The following is a 15951-nucleotide window of genomic DNA, read 5'->3' as shown; positions in this document are numbered from 1 at the left end:
TATGTCCCTCTGAGACAGGCAAGAAGTGGTAAGATAAAGGAACCTTGGATGACGAGAGCAGTGGAGCTTCTCGTCAAAAGAATAAAGGTAGCTTACATGTGGTGGAGGAAGCTAGAGTCAAGCTCAGCTCTAGAGGATTACAGGCAGGGGAGGAAGGAGCTTAAAAATGGTCTGAGGAAAGCCAGGAGGGGGCACGAGAAGGGCTTGGCAGAACGGATTCGGGAGAACATAAAGGCATTTTACACTTATGTGAGGAATAAGAGAATGGTCAAAGAAACAGTAGGGCCGATCAGGGATAACATAGGGAACTTGTGTGTGGAGTCTGAGGAGGTAGGGGAAGCCCTAAATGAGTTTTTTGCTTCTGTCTTTATGAAAGAAATGAACTTTGTAATAAATGAAACCTTTGAAGAGCAGGTGTGCATGTTGGAATGGATAGAGATAAAGGAAGCTGATGTGTTGAAAATTTTGTCAAACATTAAGATTGACAAGTCGCCAGGCCCAGACCAACAGATTTGTTCTCGGCTGCTTTGGGAAACGAGAAATGTAATTGCTTCGCCACTTGCGAAGATCTTTTCATCCTCGCTCTCCACTGGAGTCGTACCTGAGGATTGGAGAGAGGCAAATGTAATTCCTCTCTTCAAGAAAGGAAATAGGGAAATCCCCGGCAATTACAGGCCAGTAAGTCTCACGTCTGTCGTCTGCAAGGTGTTAGAAAGGATGCTGAGGGATAGGATTTATGATCATCTGGAAGAGCATGGCTTGATTAAATGCAGTCAACACGGCTTTGTGAGTGGCAGGCCATGCCTCACAAACCTTATCACGTTCTTTGAGGACGTGACTAGAAAAGTTGATGAGGGTCGAGCTGTGGCTGTGGTGTATATGGACTTCAGCAAGGCACTTGATAAGGTTTCCCATGGTAGGCTCATTCAGAGGGTCAAGAGGAAAGGGACTCAGGGGAACATAGCTGTCTGGATACAGAATTGGCTGGCCAACAGAAGACAGCGAGTTGTAGTAGAAGGAAAATATTCTGCCTGGAAGTCTGTGATGAGTGGTGTTCCACAGGGCTCTGTCCTTGGGCCTCTATTGTTTGTAATTTTTATTAATGACTTGGATGAGGGGATTGAAGGATGGGTCAGCAACTTTGCAGACTACACAAAGGTTGGAGGTGTCGTTAACAGTATTGAGGGCTGTTGTCGGCTGCAGTGGGACATTAACAGGATGCAGAGATGGGCTGAGAGGTGGCAGATGGAGTTCAACCTGGATAAATGCGAGGTGATGCATTTTGGAAGTTGAATTTGAAAGCTGAGTACAGGATTAAGGATAGGATTCTTGGCAGTTTGGAGGAACAGAGGGATCTTGATGTGCAGATACATAGATCCCTTAAAATAGCCACCCAAGTGGACAGGGTTGTTAAGAAAGCATATGGTGTTTTGGCTTTCATTAACAGGGGGATTGAGTTTAAGAGTCGTGAGATCTTGTTGCAGCTTTCTATAAAACTTTGGTTAGACCGCACTTGGAATATTGCACCCAGTTCTGGTCGGCCTATTATATAAAAAAGATGTGGATGCTTTGGTGAGGGTTCAGAGGAGGTTTACCAGGATGCTGCCTGGACTGGAGGGCTTATCTTATGAAGAGAGGTTGTCTGAGCTCGGACTTTTTTCATTGAAGAAAAGGAGGAGAAGGGGGACCTAATTGAGGTATACAAGATAATGAGAGGCATAGATAGAGTCAATAGCCAGAGACTATTTCCCAGGGCAGAAATAACTAACACGAGGGGTCATAGTTTTAAACTGGTTAGAGGAAAGTATAGAGGGGATGTCAGAGGCGGGTTCTTTACACAGAGATCTGTAAGAGCATGGAATACTTTGCCAGCAGCAGTTGTGGAGGCAGGGTCATTGGGGATATTTAAGAGACTCCTGGACATGCATATGGTCACAGAAATTTGAGGGTGGATTCATGAGGATCAGTGGTCGGCACAACATCATGGGCTGAAGGGCCTGTTCTGTGCTGTACTGTTCTATTAGTTTCTATTAGTTTAAATGTTTCTTGAGGAACCAAGTATAAAATCTATCAAGACTTCATGGACTTAGTTAAGGAATATTATAACCCCAAACCTCTTCTAATTCTGAGATTCTATCAGTTTTACTCAACAGATTGAAAACAACAGGAATCCATGTTGGGGTTTTTGATGAGGTTAAGATGACTGGCAGAGACATGTTACTTTGGTTTATCATTTAATGAAATATGACTACATGTGACTCCAGACACACAGTAATGTAGTTGACTCTGGGCAATTAGAAATGGCCCAGCCAGCGACACCCTCATCTCCTGAATGAATAAAAATACTGCTGAGAGACTGTTTGGGGTGTGGGATTTATGAGGTAATCATCCAAAAGTTCCTATTAGCTCAAGCCCAATTGGACTTCAGTCAGGCACTACACTGTCTTTGTCATTAGAAGAGCATAGGAGTTACAGGGTATGCTGATGGGAGTGGGCACCCTCATAAAGCTGACTGATCTTAGGGGACACCACTTGAGTGAATGCAATTGTGTAGTCTCATTCAAGGTATATCCTGAACAGAGGGATTCTAGGTCAGCTCACAAAAAAAAAGGCTAAGCCTCAGACAAATGGTTAACATTTTCTTCAGGGCCTGGGCCTGAAAACCCATTGTAGTTTCTGTCAGTACATGGACTTGAGACAACAAAAGAGGCCCACTAGAACTGAATTATGTAAGAGAACTCCGGTATTCAGGAAAGTGCGCACCCTGGAAAGCCCAACAACACCTGGCTTGGAACAGTTAAATTGCTAAGCAACCACCAAATCAGAACTAATCAAAATAAACCTCTACGTAAATGTCACCTGGTTATAATGGAGGTTGATATTGGCACGACTGTATCAGAGATCACAGAACTAGTCTTTAACAAAATTTTCCCTGGACTCTTGGCTTGTGGAAGACCTTGGCTAGATGGAGAAACTCTATGGATCAAGGATACAACATCAATTCTGGTCTATTATAACATGTAGCTTGTTAAATTACCATTGATTGCAGTAAAAAGCTCGTGCCCAAACCTGATAGGGTGAAATTGGTCGAGAAAGATTCACCTTGATTGGCTCAACATTTTGCGATTAGAAAATGGCTGTCTGAGTGAAGTGCTGATTAAATACTCAGTAGGTTTTCAAGGCAGTTGAGGGACTACAAAAGGAGCAAAGGTCACCTTGATGAGGAAGCAATTTCACTATTCCATGGTCTGTCCAGTGCCATTTGCCTTTTGTACATAAGTAGAGGCAGACTTCAGGTGTCTGGAAAAGGAAGGAATCATCAAACCAGTCCAGTTTGTGGAATGGGCAGCACCAGTCATGACAGTGCGGTGACATGATGGCTTTATGGCGAGCACAGGGACTTGTGTTCGATTCCAGCATTGGTCGACTGTCTGTGTGGATTTGATTTGACTTACAGTGTGGAAACAGGCCCTTCGGCCCAACAAGTCCACACCGACCCGCCGAAGCGCAACCCACCCATACCCCTACATTTACCCCTTACCTAACACTACGGGCAATTTAGCTTGGCCAATTCACCTGACCCGCACATCTTTGGACTGTGGGAGGAAACCGGAGCACCCGGAGGAAACCCACGCAGACACGGGGAGAACGTGCAAACTCCACACAGTCAGTCGCCTGAGTCGGGAATTGAACCCGGGTCTACAGGCGCTGTGAGGCAGCAGTGCTAACCACTGTGCCACCGTGCCGCCCACAGAGTTTGCTCATTCTCTGCATGAGTTTCTTTTGGGTGCTCCTGTTTCCTCCCACAATCCAAATATGTGCAGGTTCAGTGAATTGGTCATGCTAAACTGCCTATGGCATTCAGGGATCCGTGGGTTAGGTACATTAGTCAGCATTAAATGTAGAGTGGGAGGGGGTTGGGTCTGGGTGGGTAACTGTGTGGAGGATCAATGTGGACTTGTTAGGCCAAATGGCCTGTTACTACACTATAGGATTCTATGAAGCTCAACGGGTCAGTTTGTCTTCATGGGGATTTTAAAAAATAGTAAACCACTTTTCACAAGTGAAGAAATACCCAGTCCTTTGCACAGAGAAATCATAGAGTCATAGAGATGAACAGCAGAGAGGATCGTTCGGTCCAACCCGTCCATGCCAACCAGATATCCCAACTCAATATAGTCCCACCTACCAACAACCAGTCCATTCCCTACAAACCCTTCTAATTCATATACGCATCCAAATGCCTCTTAAATGTTGCAATTGTACCAGTGTCTACCACTTCCTCTGGCAGCTCATTCCATACATTGGACAGAGTACTGAGTACAAGAGTTGACAAGTCATGTTACAGTTGTATAAGACTTTGGTTCAGCCACATTTGGAATACTGCGAATAGTTCTGGTCACCACATTACCAAAATGATGTGGATGCTTTGGAGAGGGTGCAGAGGAGGTTCACGAAGATGTTACCTGGTATGGAGGGCACTAGCTATGAAGAGATGTTGAGTAGATTAGGATTATTTTCATTAGAAAGACGGAAGCTGAGGGGAGACCTGATTGAAGTCTACAAAATCATTAGAGGGTGGATAACAAGGAACTATTTCACAGCATGGGGACTCGATTGCTAGAGGTCACAAGTTCAAAGTGAGATGGGAGAAGTTTAGGGGAGGTATGTGTGGAAAGTTCTTCACGCAGAGGATGGTGGGTGTCTGGAACACATTGCCAGCAGAGGTTGTAGGGCTTGGAACAATAACATCATACATAATATGTATCTGGACAGATACATGAATGGGAAGGGAGCAGAGGGATACAAAACCTTAGAAAATAGATGACAGGTTTAGATATAGGATCTGGATTGACACAGGCTTGAAGGGCTCAAGGGCCTCTTCATGTACTGTAATTTTCTTTGTTCTTTGTCTTGGAGTATGCATTCAATCTCCTTTAAAACCTGTGCCAACTTTAGAGGGTTATGCTATAAGGATGTTGCTTGATTAGAACAGCATCTCTTATCTCTACATCATGTGAAATTAGGTTAGTACTTCCCAACTCATTTCCACATTTCTCCTTATGTGATCGTAACAACTCTTTCAGGCCATTTTGATTTTCCTCTGGAAGGCAACTCGATAATTTATCCCAATTTTTGACAGCGTCCTCATTGTTCAATTTAATTTGAGAAATGTCCAATTTAGAAACTTCTGAACTTGGTTCTTCCCTCTGTCTTATCACACATTGCCTCCTTAATTTCCTTTCCTATCAAAATACCTTTTGAGCATATTCACGTGACACATTCTGTGAGATTTCTTTCTGTCTGTCAAATAGTTCACTTCACTCAATTTCCTTTCAATTTGATAAGGTCCACTAAACCTTGCTTTTAAAGATTCACCTATCACTGGAAGTAACCTTACCTCTGATCACAAAATTGCTTTTTTTGTTCTTCATCTACTTCCTGGTTCATTGTATGCTGTGATATTTTTAAATGCTTTCTAATCAACTCCTCCACCCTTCTTAATCATTCCCTAAAATTTGACGCATCGTCCAAACATGTGGTCTCTGAACTCTGACTTACCAATTTCTCCTTAATCATCTTTAGCAAACCTCTTAAACTGCCCAAAAACTAATTCAAATGGACTGAATTTGGTTGATTCATTTGGTGCATCTCTGATCGCAAGAAGTACAAACAGAATTTCCTTATCCCAACCATCCTCCATTTTGACAGAGTGGCGAGGAGAGAAGGTTGAGTGAAGCGAAGGGCCCAGGAAGGGTACATTTTCCCACTTAAAAAGGGACTTAACTCGGGAGTCGGGCCTCCATTTTGACAGAGTGGTGAGGAGAGAAAGTGGAGTGAAACGAAAGCTGTCAGGAAGGTAAGGGTTTAATTATATTTGGGCAGTTGTTAAACCTGAGATACTACATGTGTAGTATCCCACGCCCCGCTCTTCTAACCAGAAGAAAAAGACTCTGTAAGGTAAGGCTTTTATTTTTTCTTTATCTTTCTTTTTCATACATTTAAGTGCATTGTTTGGTTTTAGTTATTTCAATGGCTTACAATGGCAGGGGACCTCAGACCCGTTGCATGTGTCTCTTGCTTGATGTGGGAGCTTCGGAACATGTCTGATGTTCCTGACTTTTACACTTGCAAGAGGTGTGTCCAGCTGCAGCTCTTGTTTGACCAAATGATGGCTCTGGAGCTGCAGATGGACTCACTGTGGAGCGTCCGCAATGCTGAGGAGGTCGTGGATAGCATGTTTAGTAAACTGGTCATACCACAAGTTACAGTTGCTGAGGGAGATAGTGAATGGGTGACCAAAAGACAGAAAACGAGTAGGAAGGCAGTGCAGGTGTCCCCTGCGGTCATCTCCCTCCAAAACACGTATACCGTTTTGAATACTGTTGGGGGAGATGGCTCATCAGGGGAGGGCAGCAGTTGCCAGGATCATGGCACCGTGGCATGCACTGCTGTTCAGAAAGGCTGGAAAAACACTCATAGGGCCATAGTCATAGGGGAATCTATTGTGAGGGGGAGTAGATAAACGGTTCTTTGGCCGAAAATGGGACTACCGGATGGTATGTTGCCTCCCAGGCGCTCGGGTCAGGGATGTCACCGATCAGCTGCAGAGCATTCTAAAAGGGAGGGTGAACAGCCAGTTGTTGTGGTGCGTATAGGCACAAATTATATAAGTAGAAAACGAGATGAGGTCCTGAAAGAAGTATTCAGGGAGCTAGGAGAGAAGTTAAAGAGGAGGACCTCAAAGTTGGACATCTCAGGATAACTACCTGCTAGCCAGCATAGAAATGAAGAAAATAGGCAGGATGAACCCTGGCTTGGGAGATGGTGTAGGGGGGAGGAGTTCAGATTTGTTGGACATTGGGACCAGTTCTAGAGCTATTACAAAATGGATGGTCATCATCTGAAACAGACCGGACCCAATATCCTTGGGAGGGTTTTTGCTACAACTGTTGGGGAGGTTTTAAACTAATGTGGCAGGGGACTGGGAACCAGAAGAGAAAACAAGTAGGCAGTGAGGTGTAGACTGGTGACTGTCAGAATTATGAAGATAGCATTAATAAAGGGAAGAGCAAGCAGAGAGCAGATGAGTGCAAAAAACCTGGTGAAATGCATCTACTTTAATGCAAGGAGTATAGTGTGTAAGGCAGATGAACTTAGGGCTTGGATTGGTGCCTGGGAGTATGACGTTATTGCAATCACAGAGAAGGGCATGATGATTAACAATTAAATGTTCCAGGATATAAATGCTACAGATAGGACAGGGAGGATAGTTAAAAGTGGGTGGGGGAGTAGCATTGCTGGTCAAGGATGATATCATGGCTGTGCTAAAGGAGCACACTATGGAAGTCTTGGGTAGTGAGGCATTATGGGTGGAGCTGAGAAATAAGAAGGGTGCAGTCACACTGTTGGAGCTGTATTATAGGCCTCCCAACAGTGAGCCTGAGGTAGGAGAACAAATAGGTAAACAGATTATGGAAAGATGTAGAGGCAATAGGGTGGTGGTGATGGGAGGTATTAATTTTCCCAACATTGACTGGGATACACTTAGCATCAGAGATCTGGATGGGGTAGAATTTGTAAGAAGCGTCCAGGAGAATTTTCTAGAGCAGAATGTTAATAATCCGATGAGGGAGGGGGCCATATTGGACCTGGCACCAAGGAACAAGCCAGGACAGGTGGTAGAAGTTGCGGTTGGGGGGGGGGGGGGTGGAGGGGCGGTTTCTTTGGGAACAGTGACCACAATTCTGTAAGTTTTAGAATACTTTAGATAAAGAAGAGAGTAGTCCTAAGGGAAGAGTACTAAACTGGGACAAGCCCAATTATATCAAAATTAGGCAGGAGCTGGGAGATGTGAATTGGACACAACTATTTGAAGGGAAGTCCACATTTGAGATGTGGGAGGCTTTCAAAGATAGGTTAAAGATAGTGCTGGGTAGGCATCTCCCATTGAAGGCAAAGGATAGGAAGGGAAAGATTCATGAACCATGGATGACAGGCAAAATTGTACGACGAGGCAAGAGGAAAAGGTAAGCATACAGAACAGAACAGAACAGGTTGAGGCAGAACAGAATGGGCCCTGGAAGAATATCGGAAGAGTAAGACAAGTCTTAAATGAGGAATCAAGTGGGCAGCTTAAGCGAGCAGAATTAAGGAGAATCCCAAAGCATTTTATTCTTATATAAGAAGCAAGCAGGTAACTAGAGAAAGGATTGGTCCACTAAAGGATAACGAAGGAAGGCTGTGTGTCGAACCTGAGAAAATGGGTGAGATTCTGAACGATTACTTTGCATCAGGGTTCACTGAAGAGAGGAATATGATGAATGTTGAGATTAGAGATAGAAGTTTGATTAGTCTGGATCGTATTAACATAAGTAGGGAAGATGTGTTTGGTAGAGGTTGTTAAGGTGAACAAATCCCCAGGGCCGGATGGGATCTATCTCAGGTTGCTGAGGGAGGCAAGAGAGGAGATAGCTGGGTCTCTCACAGACATCTTTGTGGCATCCTTAAATACAGGTGAGGTGGTGGAGTACTGGAGGGTTGCTCATGTTGTCCCCATGTACAAGAAGGGTAGTATGAATATTCCAGGTAACTACAGGCTGGAGACTGTACTGGGGATAGGATCTATTTATGTCTAGAAAAGAATGGCCTTATCAGTGATAGGCAACATGGTTTTGTGTGGGGGAGATCGTGCCTTACCAACTTAATAGAGTTCTTTAAGGAAGTGACCAAGTTGATGGATGAAGGAAGGACCGTTGATGTCATATATGGACTTTAGTAAGGCAATTGGTAAGGTTCCCTATGGTAAACTAATGGAGAAAGTGAAGTCACATGGTGTGCAGGGTTTCTAGCTAGGTGGATAAAGAACTGGTTGAGGAACAGGAGACAGAGTGTAATAGTTGAAGGGAATTTCTCAAAATGAATAAAGGTGACCAGTGGTGTTCCACAGGTGTCAGTGTTGGGGCCACTGTTCTTTGTAATATACATAAATGATTTGGAAGAGGGACTGTTGATATGATCAGCAAGTTTGCAGATGATACAAAGATTGGTGGAGTAGCAGAAAGCATAAGGGGCTGTCAGAGAATATAGGAGGATATAGATAGACTGAGAGTTGGGTGGAAAAGTGGCAAATGGTTTTCAATCCAGACAAATGTAATGTGATACATTTAGGCAAGACTAATTCTAGAGTGAATTATACAACGAACGGAAGAGCCTTGGGAAATATTGATGGGCAGAGAGATCAGGGAGTGCAGGTCCATTGTACCCTGAAGATTGCTGCACAGGTGGACAGAATGGTCAAGAAGGCATATAGTATGCTTGCCTTCATTGGACGGGGTATTGAGTATAAGAGCTGGCAAGTCATGTTAAAATTGTACAAGACATTAGTTTGGCCACATTTAGAATACTGTGTACGGTTCTGGTCACCAAATTATCAAAAGGATATGGACGCTTTGGAGAGGGTGTAGAGAAGGTTTACAAGGATGTTGCCTGGTATGGAAGATGCTAGCTAAGAAGAAAGGTTGAATAGATTAGGTTTATTTTCATTAGAGAAAAGGAGGTTGGGAGGGACCTGATTGAGGTCTGCAAAATCATGAAGGGTATATAGACAGGGTGGATAGAGACAAGTTTTTTCCCAGGATTCAATAACGAGAGGTCACGCTTTCAAGGTGTGAGGTGGAAATTTTAAGGGGGATATACGCGGCAAGTACTTCACACAGAGGATGGTGGGCATTCAGAGCGCGTTGCCAGTGGAGGTGGTAAAGGCAGGCAAGGTAGATTCATTTAAGATGCATCTGGACAAAGCATGAGTAGGTGGGGAGCAGAGGGATACAGATGCTTAGGAATTGACTGACAGGTTTAGACAGTACATTTGGATCAGCTTAGGCTTGGAGGGCCGAAGGGCCTGTTCCTGGGCTGTAAAGTTTCTTTGTTCTTTGTTCTTTGTATTAACTATCAACATGGTTTTTAATGTCTGATGTCACCTTTCTAGTGCTCCCTGTGACTCTGGATGGGTATGCAATAGATTTAAATCGTCTTAATCCAAAACTGTCCACATTTTCCTTGAATTATTTTGATGTGAAGTTTGCCCCTTGATCTGATTGTGTCTCTGTGGGTAGTCTGTATCTTGTGAAGAATTTAAATATCATGTTTATAGTTTTAGCTGTGATATTGATTTAATTGCGTTAAATTTTCATTTTTCTACTGTAACTCAGTTAATTTCTCTGAGCTAAAGATATCGACTGCATCATCTATCTGCTCCTGGCTTGTGTCAACCATCTGATAAAACAGGATCTCTCCTAATTCCACTTCAACTTTCTTATCTGTACTCTTTGATTTGCCCTGTTTAAACTGGTGACTTTGTGACTTCATTACCATACAGTCAGGGAAATCCAGGGATTTGGGACCTGCAATTGGTTCAGTTGCCTGAGTTTCCATTGCCTTTTCAACCACAGTAGGTAGCAATCCTACCTGTGAACCACCCATATCATCATTAAGGGCAAATTGTATTCCTGGAGCTGAGAGTTTGTCCAGTACTCCTGCCACGAATTTCCCACTCTTCACTGAACACTCTAACCTCACTTTACATAATTGAATGCGTCTTGTCTCACCGTGAATTCCCATTACAAGTTCCTTTTCTGGCAATAGTCTTCAAAGATACATATCTACTCATCTTTCAACATCACGGTTTGAGAGGACCTTGTGTCTCTTAGTATTATAACCGCCTTACCTCCTGCTACGCCAGTAAACTTCACCCTCACAGGTATATGGTTTAAGAGGTTCTAGCATTTCCTCCTTAATCAACCTCTGACCAGGTTATTTCTGGTAGCAACTTTCTAGCCTCCACTGTTACCTCGCCAACAAAATCCATTGTCTTAACCTATTTTCCTACATTTGGTTTCCGAGTGCTTTTCCTAACTCACCAACACCGTGATTTCATGTGGCCTATTTTATTGCAGTGAAAATACTGGAGCTTTTTAACTTCTCTTTCCCCTTCAAGGGTTTCCTTTTTACCCTGTGGTATGTTATCCTTATGATCTTCACTAAAATCTGTCTTTCCCTTTTTACGTGAGTATTTCTCTTCCCCCAGTTTCTATCCCTCATGGAATGAAATTGACTTTGGAAGCCAAACTTTGATTACTGGATCCACTCATAATCATCTGCCATTTCAGCTGTTAATCTTGCTGTTTTAACTCTCTGCTCTTTCACACGGAGGTTCTTCTCAGGACTTCAGAGACTGAATTGTTGAAGTCCTGTCGAAGTGTGAATTTCTGAAGTTCAAACTTCCTCCCTTTCTTCCTTTCCTGTCTCTTCTCAATCTTCTCTCTCTCTCTGTTTCCTCTGCTTTTAATCATAATTCCTCGTCTTTTACCTTGAATTCAAGCTGTTCATTTTCAATTGAATTTTAGTCATCCTTAAAGATTCTGATAGTGTTTCCAGCAAATTTAAATGCTGAACTATTGCTGCAATTATCTTTCCTTTCCTCTTGGAAGAAGGCAGCTCTAATTCCACTTTGTCTGCTAATTCCAGCAGCTCAATCACTTTTTGTAAAACCCCCAAGGTCAGCACGGCCCTGAAGGGCAGCACGGTGGCACAGTGGTTAGCACTGCTGCCTCACAGCGCCAGAGACCTGGGTTCAATTCCCGCCTCAGGCAACTGACTGTGTGGAGTTTGCACGTTCTCCCCGTGTCTGCGTGGGTTTCCTCTGTGTGCTCCGGTTTCCTCCCACAGTCCAAAGATGTGCGGGTCAGGTGAATTGGCCATGCTAAATTGCCCATAGTGTTAGGTAAGGGGTAAATGCAGGGGTATGGGTGGGTTGCACTTCGGCGGGTCGGTGTGGACTTGTTGGGCCGAAGGGCCTGTTTCCACACTGTAAGTAATCTAATCTAATTTCCTCCACCCCGAGATAACTCTTGGTGACTGAAAGAGCTATTGTATCCCAAGCACAGTTTAAACTAACTAACTTCAAAATCCAGAACAAAAAGATACTTACACCTACCACTTGCTGCCTTTGAGTGCAACATCCCTAAACCCAATTTGGAACTATGGAACAAATCCCGAAGAAGCCCCAGTCTGTTATGAACCAGGCCAGACCCCCTCAAAACATTTCTAGTCCTGATCCAAACTTTGCTAATTTGTTTAAAGCAGTTATACAGTGGATATTCCAGGAGAGACTCAGCTGGTCAAACCACTTAGTTATAGACAAAGCAGAATTTATTTACAACATGAAACACAAACAAAGGAGAATAGAATGGAGCAGCTCCGTGGCTCAGTGTTAGCACTATTGCCGCACAGGACCACGGTGCGATTCCTGCCTCCGGCCACTGTCTGTGTGGTGTTTGCACATTCTCCCTATGTCTGTGTGGGTTTCCTCCGGGTGCTCCGGTTTCCTCCCACGGTCCAAAGATGTGCAGGTGAATAGATGAATTGGCCACTCTAAATTGCCCATAGTATTCAGGGATGTGTGGATTACGTGTATTAGTCTGGGGTAAATGTAAGGGAATGGATCTGGGTGGATTACTCTTCGGAAGGTTGGTGTTGACATTTTGGGCCAAAGGGCCTGTTTCCACACAGTAGGGATTGTATAAGAATATGGAATAACTTCACCTATCTAAAAACCCAACAGATTATCCCAGCTTAATGATGCTGTTCCCAATGCTTGCTACAATCCCCATAAACACCTCTTGGCACCAAATATAAAATCAAACCCAGGAGGGATGTCAAAGGGAGAGTATAAGCATTGTCCTGCTTCTTTGGGTTGAGTAGCTTCAGAAGACTACGTGCTAAAACCAAACCAAAGCAGAGAAATGCTGAGCTGGGAGAACTGGCCACTCCCCTTTTATTGTACATTTTTTTTGAAAACCCTGAAAGCCTTTTGCCTGAGGTAGTATCTGCAAGCTATAATCAAACTGACCCTAAAACCCATCAACTTAGACTTTTTGGAGTCTGTAAATTTTACAACCTCTTAAAGGGAAATCAAGGAGCAGCATCACCACAATTTACAGAAACTTCTTTTTCATGGATACAATACGGGTGAGGCAAACATAAGTGTTGACTTGCAATTGAATGTAATTTTGTTCACAAAGTACATACACAAAATGGACCGTGTGGTCAAACATTTTCTAAAAGTCTGTTCTTTTTTGATAAAACTTCTGATCCTTACGTTAGTTACTCTACCACCGCAATCCTTAACTAAATTGCGACTGGAACCAGACTAGGACAATGTAATACCCAAGCAGTTGAAGTTGACCAGGTTGTGTAATCAGCTCTGATGAACTTGGCAAAAGTTTGTCTCATGCTGCTACCTTGTCTCTTTCTTCACCGTATTATAGGAAGGATGTGGAAGCTTTGGAAAGGGTTCAGAGGAGATTTACTGGGATGTTGTCTGGAATGGAGGGAAGGTCTTACAAGGAAAGGCTGAGGGACTTGAGGCTGTTTTCATTAGAGAGAAGAAAGTTGAGAGATGACTTAATTGAGACATATAAGATAATCAGAGGGTTCGATAGGGTGGAAAGTGAGTGCCTTTTTCTTTGGATGGTGATGGGTAGCATAAGGGGACATAGCTTTAAATTGAGGGACGATAGATTTGGACAGATGTCAGAGGAAGTTTCTTTACTCAGAGAGCAGTAGGCATGTGGAATGCACTGCCTGCAACAGTAGTAGACCCACCATCTTGAGGGCCTGTACACTGCTGCATATTCTGTGTTCTATGTTCAGTTGGTGATTGGAGCTCCACTGCTGGGCCAGTATTGAATCTTCACTGAGGAAATGGCTACCAGATGTTCTATCTTATCTCTTCCAGATTGTTCTGTGGCCATCAGCCAACTGTCTGTGTCAAGGTCATCACATCCAATGTGATTCCCAATGTCATGTATGGAAGACACTTCGGTACCCTCATTGTTCATCCTCTGATGCTCATGGTAGGAACTGGGGGTGCCAGTGAGTCTGTTCACTAAGCAAATCACCCTTCTTTTCCAGGGAAAGTTTGATTTGGCTTTATATGCACATGTCTTCTGTGGATGCTTTGTACATGACCTGTCCTGAAAGTGCCATTTGGACTGGTTGCTCAAAGGTTCCCATTCTAAGTTTATACCTTCTCTAAAGTCTCCATAAGCTTTCTATGGTCAGGTGACCAAAACTGCACACAATACTCGAAATGTGTCCTAACTAAAATTTTGTACAGCTGTAATGAAACTTTCAAACTTTATTATTCAATGCCCCAATTGATGAAGTCAAGCATGTCCAATATGTCTTCTTTTACCACCTTATCCAGTTGTGTTGCCAGTTTCAGGGAGCTATGGACTTGAACCCTAATGTCCCTTTGTACATAAATGTAGCTAAGGGGCCTGTTTGTACTGTATACATTGAATTTGACTTCCCAAAATGCATGATCTCAAACTTGTCCAGATTAAGCTTCGTCTGCCATTCCTTCTCCCAACTTACCAATTGATCTGCTGTGTCCTTTGACATATTTCCTTGCTATCAATAATTCCACCACTTTTTATACCATAAGATCATAAGACATAGGAGCAGAAACTAGCCAATTCAGCCCATTCTACTCCACCATTCAATAATGGCTGATAAGTTTCTCAAGAGAAAGTGAGGACTGCAGTTGCTGGAGATCAGAGCTGAAAATGTGTTGCTGGAAAGGCGCGGCTCATGCCCGAAATATCGATTCTCCTGCTCCTTGGATGCTTGCCTGACCTGCTGCGCCTTTCCAGCAACACATTTTCAGCTCTGATAAGTTTCTCAACCTGATTCTCCAGCTTCCACACACCTCCGCCACCATAACCTTTGATCTCTTGACAATCAAGAACATCTGTCTTAATTATATTCAATGACCTGGCCTCCACAGCCTTCTTTGACAGTGAATTCCATAGATTCACCACTCTGGCTGAAGAAGTTTCTCCTTATCCCTGTTCTAAAAGGCCTTCCCTTTATGCTCAGACTGTGCCGTTGGGTCCTAATCTCTCCTACCAATGGAGATATCTTCCTAACATCCACTCCGTCCTGGCCATTCAGTATTCTGGAACTTACTATTGGATCGCCTCTCATCTTTCTGAACTCCATTAAGTATAGACCCAATGCTCTCAAACATTCCACAGCCTTTCTTTGCTGGGAACATTCTCATGAACCTTCTCTGAACACTCTCCAGGGCCAGCACATCCTTCCTGAGATATAGGGCCCAAACTGTGCACAATACTCCAAATATCATCTGCAAACTGAATAAATAGATCACCCACATTTTCATCCAATCATTGTATCCAGGGATGTGCAGTATAGGTAGATTAGCCATGAAAAATGTAGGTTTACAGGGATAGAGTGGGGGATAGGGAGGGGGTTAGATTGGGTGGGATGCTCTTCAGACAGTCTCTGTGCACTTGATGAACTGAATGGTCGACTTCCACACTATAGGGATTATATGAATTACTCATATTTCCAAATGTGAATAAACACTATCCCTAAAAATTTTCTCCAGCAATTTTCTTACCACTACTTAAGGTTCACGAGCCTATAATTTCATGGATTATCCCTTTTGTGCTTCTTAAACAAAGGAACAACACTGGCACTTCCCCAGTCTTCTGGGCCTTGTCTGTGGCTAAAAAGGATACAAAAATCTCTGTCAAGGCCCCAGCAATCCCCTCCCATGCATCAACCATTACCCTAGGATAGATCCCATCAGGTCCTTGGGACTTACTACATTAATGCTTCTTAAGACACCCAGCATTTCCTTCTCCTTAAAATTGATTTATCAACATACACTTATTTAATCTTACCATCATCTATGACCTTCTTCTTATGAATACCAATACGAAATACTCATTAAGGAACTCACACATGTCCTCTGGCTTCAGACATAAATTCCCTCTTTTGTCTTAGATTAGATTACTTACAAGTGTGGAAACAGGCCCTTTGGCCAAACAAGTCCACACCAACCCGCCGAAGCATACC

Source organism: Hemiscyllium ocellatum, chromosome 43 (assembly GCF_020745735.1).
Source record: "Hemiscyllium ocellatum isolate sHemOce1 chromosome 43, sHemOce1.pat.X.cur, whole genome shotgun sequence".
NCBI lineage: Eukaryota > Metazoa > Chordata > Chondrichthyes > Orectolobiformes > Hemiscylliidae > Hemiscyllium > Hemiscyllium ocellatum.
Note: the sequence above shows the minus strand (reverse complement) of the source record.